The sequence below is a fragment of the Agelaius tricolor genome, unplaced genomic scaffold (assembly GCF_023055355.1).
Source record: "Agelaius tricolor isolate 1412-34295 unplaced genomic scaffold, bAgeTri1.0.p SCAF_2, whole genome shotgun sequence".
In the NCBI taxonomy this organism is placed as follows: Eukaryota; Metazoa; Chordata; class Aves; order Passeriformes; family Icteridae; genus Agelaius; species Agelaius tricolor.
Genome location: NW_027269262.1, coordinates 44,688,163 through 44,695,154, shown reverse-complemented (window position 1 = coordinate 44,695,154; position 6,992 = coordinate 44,688,163).

Sequence of the window (6,992 nt, the reverse complement as noted above, 5' to 3'; positions counted from 1 at the left end):
GCACCTGTTATTAGAATGGCAAGTATCAAGTGATGGGTAAAAGGTAGAATCTGGAATATGGAACAACACTTGTGTTAATTTTGTTATGATTTAATTTTCTGTTTGACAGTTCTTTAGGTGTAGTGGGAAGAGCAGCAGACATTAGTTGTTCACCTTGGTCACTGCTCTGTTGGGAGAGCAGCTGATGACCTGGCCCAGCTGATATCTTCAAATAGCATGTGACTGCTTGTCATGCTGCCTTAGCAGGTGGTCACCAGACTATTGGTTACACTGACAACACAAGTATGAACCAGTCTTTTTCACACTACAGCTTCTCTACTTCGCATTCTCTGGTGCTGGAACCCATTTTGTCACCTTTGCCACTCTTCTAGCCAGAACTGGCACTGAACACTAAAGTATACCACTGACTTAAACAGATTCTCTCTGTTTTATGGGAGAAAAAAAGACACAACAAACTGCTAACACACACCAAAAAAAAGCCCTTATTTCACTGAATAAGCTCTGACATTCTGAATTCAATGCCATGCAGGCCTGTAGCACACCTGGATTTCTACTGAAAAATTAAGGAAAGCATGGTTGATATTTGTGCTTATGTCTTCTGCCACCTTGTGCCTAAACAGTTCGCTTTTTTAAATAGTAAACTTACAGTTTACTATCCTATTGGTAAGGTAAAATGAATTTCTAAAGCACTTCTAGGAGTTCAGATGATACTGTGGGCAATAGCAAGGAAGGGAAAATTATGGAAGGTGGGTTTTAACTTGACAACCATTTTATTTTAGCGGATTTGTTTTTATTTGTACTTAGAAACTTGTGATTTTTTTTTCCTGCAGTTTTTGAATTTAATAAAAATTAAGAAATTTGACTTAGATAAACTTTCTTTTTGTAATTCTGTGCTGTTTGTATATAGGCAGATTGGGATCTCAGTCTCTTGTACCAAAAATTAAAAACTATTGCATTTAAGAAGGACATACTTATTTGAGTGCTTGAATGTGTTTTATTATTTTATTCATTGGAAATCATAAAAAAACCAGGAAACCTGTTTGCTTTCCATGCATTATACTATGAAGAGGGTTTTGTCTCCTGATTTTATCTCTACAGCTTTTATATTAATCAAAACCAGTTTATTTATGCCCTTGCTCCACCCACCAGGGATTAGTGGTGGGATATGGGAAGAGGGGAGGAGGGAAAAAAAGTTATTCATGGTGCTTCCTTGTCTCATATGGAAGTTCAGCAGTCAGCCCAACCTTTGTTGGCATCTAATGATGCTCTATTTATATGGTCTGCACAACCATGAAGGATCACAGGATGGAAAAAAAGGGCAAGATGAGCGCTGCCACAACTGTGTTTGCCCATCACTGTTCTTTAGAAGCCCTGGTTAGAGGGGGAGCATTCCCACTCTTCAGGGGAATGTGGGGGTTGTTTCCTTCCAACACTGAGCCCAAAAGACTTTTGGGCTCAGTGTTGGAAGGAGCTTTTTACACTAAACTCTCATCAGATGCTGTGAAGTCCTTTAGTCCTGGCAGGTTCTTCATGATGGTCAAAATAAATGTGGGAGCATGGCAAGCATAAATCACAGGAGTGTCAGCTGCTCTGAAATAGTGGGTTCTTGACTTTCTTGAATCAGAGAAATAATGAAATATTGAAATTATTAGATAGATTGTGGTCATTGAAGGGTGGTTTGCCACTGATTTCAATGTGATAAATTCCTGATATTATATTATGTCCAGTTAGCACTGTGTCTTTTACCAAAACTAAAATTCTTACCTGTTGGGAGACTCAAACAATCTTTGATTGTGTCCCTAAACTTTTTAACCTGACTGTAATGGACATTCAGCCAGTGGGTTGAGTTAACAGATCATTTCTTCACAAATGAACAGGAAACAGGAACACTGGAAATTTGTCTCGTGTCTAACACAGAAAAAACTGTGTCACAGTCACAACACAGAAAAAACTGAAACCACTGGCTTACCAGGACATCTTGAATTATGCACTGTTGTCCTGTCTGTGCTAGAGAAATAGTGACAGTCAAATCTACCTTTCACTAGATTTCTCTGCTCCTTCAGATGTCAGGATTTGGTGCTTCTGTTGAAGAAGGATGAGAAGAAGATGGGGGGAAAAGGGCTGGAAGTTAAAATACCCAAATTAAACCCCCTCAGCACAACTTTAGGCCATTCCCTTCTTTTCTGTCACTTGTTACTTCGGAGAAGTGACTGACCCCACCTGGCTACAGCCTCCTTTCAGGTAATTTTAGAGCACACTAAGATTCCCCCTGAGGCTTCTTTTCTCCAGGCTAAAGAACCCCTGGTCCCTCAGCCACTCCTCATAAGCCATGTGCTCCAGACCCTTCCCCAGCTTCATTGCCCTTTCCTGGACACTCCAGCACCTCAATGTCTATTTTGTTGTGAAACTGAACACAGGATTTGAAATGACAGAAAGTGACCCATTGAACACTATCAGCAGCTACCTCAGGACCCTTGGATCTTATCCAGCCCTGTAGACTTGTGTGTGTCTTAACTGGTGTACCAGGTCACTATTTCCCTTTGGATTGTGAGGGCTTCGTTCTGCTTCCCATCCCTGTCTTCCAGCTTAGGGGCTGGGTACCCAAAGAACAACTGGCTTTACTATTAAACACTGAGGCAAACAGGGCATTAAGTCCCTCAGTCTTTTCCTCATCCTTTGTCATTATGTTTATCCCTCAATTTGTAAAGGGTGGTAATTCTCCTTAGCCTTCTTTTTGTTGTGATGTATTTATGGACATGTTTTTTATTGTCTTCTATTGCAATAGCCAGATTAAGTTCTATCTGGGCCCTGTTGTTTCTAATTTTCTTTCTATATAACCTCAACACATCCATGTAGTCCTCCTTCGTTGCCTGCCCATTCTTCCAATGTCACAAACGTTTTTTCCTGAGTTTCAGCCAAAACTCTGATCAGCCAGTCCAGTCTTCTTCCCTGCCAGCTCGTCTTTCAGCACAAGGGGATGGCCTGCTACTGCAGCTTTAGGATTTCCTTCTGGAGGCATGTCCAGCCTTCTTGGACTCCTTTACCCTTTAAGACTGTCCCCCAAGTGGCTCTGTTAACCAGAGATTAATGTAATTTAATTTAATCTGTTATTTATGTCACCACACTGAAGGGGCAGGAATTTTTGGCAGCAAAGGGTTTGCCTGAATTGGTTTGCCTTTTATCAATTTTGTTTGTGAAAGTGATACCATAACATGATCATTACTTCAAGTGCTAGATTTAAGCAGAATTTGAAATTTGATGGGTCTTTTTGACTTGGGTAAGGATTTTTAGTTCATCCAGTTAGCCTTGGAAGCCAGCAGTTTTCTTACAAACTAGTGCTATTTGTCTAAAGGGGGCTGTTCTGCTGGCTGTCAGTGTGGCCATTGGCTCTGGGATCCTTTTTGTTCCATGCCATTACTTCTGTGCATCAAAATCTCTCTAGTTTGGAAGCTTTATAGCAGATACATTTCTGGGGTAGGAAGGAAGGCAAGGTGCATAGGAAAAGGGCAACAGAGCAAGCAAACTAGTTTAAAAAGAATGTGAACAAAACTCTTGTCTAGACAGGGAATGGGAAATGCAGCCTGTTTCCAGCTTGGTCACTTTTCTGCATTGGGAGTTCATTGCCATAAGTTCATCTCTGCAGTCTGTGAAAGACAAAAAGAAACTGCACCAGCCAGCCTGGATTCATTTTCCCTTCTGGTGCTGGCAGTTTCTCACTCAGTGGAAATGGGAGCAGTTTTGCTGAAGCAGAGTCTTTTTCCTCTAATGGAAATGTCTCATTGCTCTCCTGATGGCAGCTATAGTCACTCCTTGGGGAGAAAAGGCACAAATACTTGGACTGTGCCTTTCAAATTGCTACCATCTTAAACAGATTCTTGATTGTGCTGATTGCACATCTTCCTTTTAATGTAGTTTAAATGGGTCAGTTAGAGATATTAGTCGTTAACGTTTTTTATTTCTTGTTGAAAGATGTAAAACCTGTTTGCTTTAGTTTTTAAAGCAATTTAAAGTTGAATTGTTGAATTGAAGTTGAGTTTGGTCTGTCCTAGAATGTGTCAGAATGGCTGCATTAAACACTGTTCACCTTCCTCTTCCTTCTGGCTTCTTAGAACTCTTCAGACGGTCAGGTACGAAGGTGGAATAAAGAAGTTGACACTAAATAGTGAAAAGCGGAGGTGTCAGAGTCCGTATCAGGCTGAAAGGAGGAGTGCTGATCAATGTGAGGTTTTCTGGCACGGCTGGAAATTCCTGCCAGGGCAGGCACTGTTGGGAATCGTCCATTAGGGGTCAGTGAAGCTCTGCCAATGGAGGCGTCTGTTCCCTGCCCTGTTGGATGAGCAATTCCTTCCCACCGATTCCTCCCGAGCAAACGCCTCTTTCGTCAAAACTCCTGCTTTTTCCAAAGCAGCAACGTAAAGTGGTGCTCAGCTGTGGGCACCGGAAATATAGCCAAAGAAATGCACGAGTGTGTTGTTTTGGTACAAGGAAGGAAGTACTGAAGTGTTGGAAAGACACTTTATTTTCTGTATGCAAAACTGTGCTTTCTTAAGTGTCTTTTTCTGACAGAAAAGCTATTCTTAGCTAACTTCCAGTTAGCTAACTGCATGATAGATACAATCTGTTTAGTTGTACTTCTTGATGATCCCCTTCAGTTACTTATTCAACAACCAGTAAGTATCCAGATGGGCCTTCTTAATTTCCTAATAAATTAATCAAAATGTAAAAAATAGAAAAAAAACAACCAAACAAAAAACCAGAAAACCAAAAACCCCACCCTCGGTGTGATTTATTACCTTGCTTTTGCTCAGGACTCATAACAATTTTTTTTATTCTTAGAATTTCCTGTGGAATCTGTTTTCTTAACTTGATTAGATGACCTGGAATAAAACTATTTTTCCTTCCAACTCTGGCCAAAATATAGGTAAACTGTCTCTTGTCAAGGGTGTTTTCCTTAAAATTGTAAAGGTAAAGTTTTTAATTTTAATGCTAGGTACTATAGAGTTCTGCTTCAATTAATTGTTCCTCAGGGAAACTGTTGTGTCACAGAGAATTACAGGGTCAATATTTTAAAACAAAATTTTATGTCAGTCTGGCCATGTGCCAGCCCTTGCAAAATAATCCAGCATTCTGTAGATCCTAACAGATAGTTCTGAAATATTTTGTTTTATTTTGTTTAAAAGTTTTAATTTTTATTTCCTTTCCTGAAGATGATTTTGGCTCTTAGAAAAGAGAAATACTGGTTGATGTTGGCTGATTTTAGTTGTGATGAGGGAATTAAGTTGCTTGTTTAGATTAAAGTTGTTATGCTTTCTTCTAACCCAGAGTTCCTTATCATGTTCTCTAAAGCTGCCTTATGTTGTATTTAAGGACTATAAAATCTACCATGCGTATCTCACAGTGCCACAGACACCTTCCCTAGCTGGCATAAGAGTTTGGGTCCCTAAAAGCTGCCCAGCACTGAAGAAAGAAGTCAGGTTTTTTCCTCAGGGATAGTGATGCAGATTCACAGTAGCCATGTAAACCCAGGCTTTATGGAATTGTCCAAGCTTGCCTCCAAAGAGGGAAGGCAGCAGTGGAAGGCAGTAGAGAGAAGGAAGCCAAAATGTTTTAACTGCCAAATGATAAAATTACTTTATGCTCCAGGCTTCTGACTTGCTAGTCCTTCTTGCAGGGTACTGCAGCTGCCCCTAATGGGGTTTTAGTCACGTGTCAGGGGGGAAGGACAAAATCCAAAGAGCTCCAACACCCACTGGAAGGAAGAGGAGACCAGAACATGCATTTGCAGCCAGAGATGACCTCTGGATGAGGGCATTGCTTTTTTTGCTCCAGTGCAGTTTTGATTTTTAAGAACAGAGAAATGGAAAAGGCTGCTCAGGTCTCATTAATTTAATCCCCTGTGTTATCAACAAACATAAAATGGAGGCATTTTCCCAACTGCAATCCTAAAATAGACAAGGATTTACAGAAAATAAAGTTTTTTTCCCCTGCTGGGCAGGAAGTCTTGATGGTAAACTTCTGCTGTCCCTGAGCTGATGAATCATAATAGCAATTTTTTTTTCTCAGGAATTGGTCCAATTGCTTGCATTTTTTTATACCCATGTGGATTATTGATATCTTCAATATACTGTGGTGGTAAGTGCTACATCATTAAAATAGACTATGGGAAAAAGAACTTTTTTAATTTTGAATTTATCATCCACTAATTTGTTTCATTCCCCCAGCATTCTCTTACAGGAAGAAACAGTTGAACAATTGTTTCCTTTCTACCATTTCTGTGGTAAAATAACTTCCCATGATTTTAAGATCTTGTATCAAGTGTTTCCATCAGTCAGATCTTGTATCAAGTGTTTCCATCAGTCATATCCTTTGCAGTCTTGGCAAGTTCTGTTATCTTCAGTTGTTCCTGGTATTGAAGGCATTTCATACCTTTAAACATCCTTACAGCCCTCCTTTGTGCATCTTTTTTTTTATCATCCCTTTTCAAGAGGGCCAGAACTACATTAAAAAATGTGGTTTCAGCATCAGTTTACACAATACCTGCATATCATTTAATCAGCAGTTTATCCAGAAGAGGACTTTTGTTCCATGGCATCTTAGTATCTCTAGGAGCCTTCAGCAAGAGATGTGTAGCATGGCTTTTATAAATCCAGGTGAATAAAGTCAAGCTGATTTAGTCTATGATGGCTGGATATAATAGATATTCTTAGATCCCCAATATTATTTTTCTACATAACTTATGTCCTTTGATTATATCAAACTACCCCAGACTTATCTCTCTCCAATGTCCCTTAGAGAATTCTCCTCAGTGGAATATGTGTGAGAGGGAAGAAAAAATGGCTGGTTTTTGTACAAGAATGTACAAAAACCACTCCAAAGTAAGCACAGGCAAGTTACACTATTTCTGTCACCTTATGTGCAGATTAAAAGCAGTTCAAAAGCTTTGAAAATCTCCACATCGACACATTTAAAAGTTTAAGCTTGGCTACATTTGA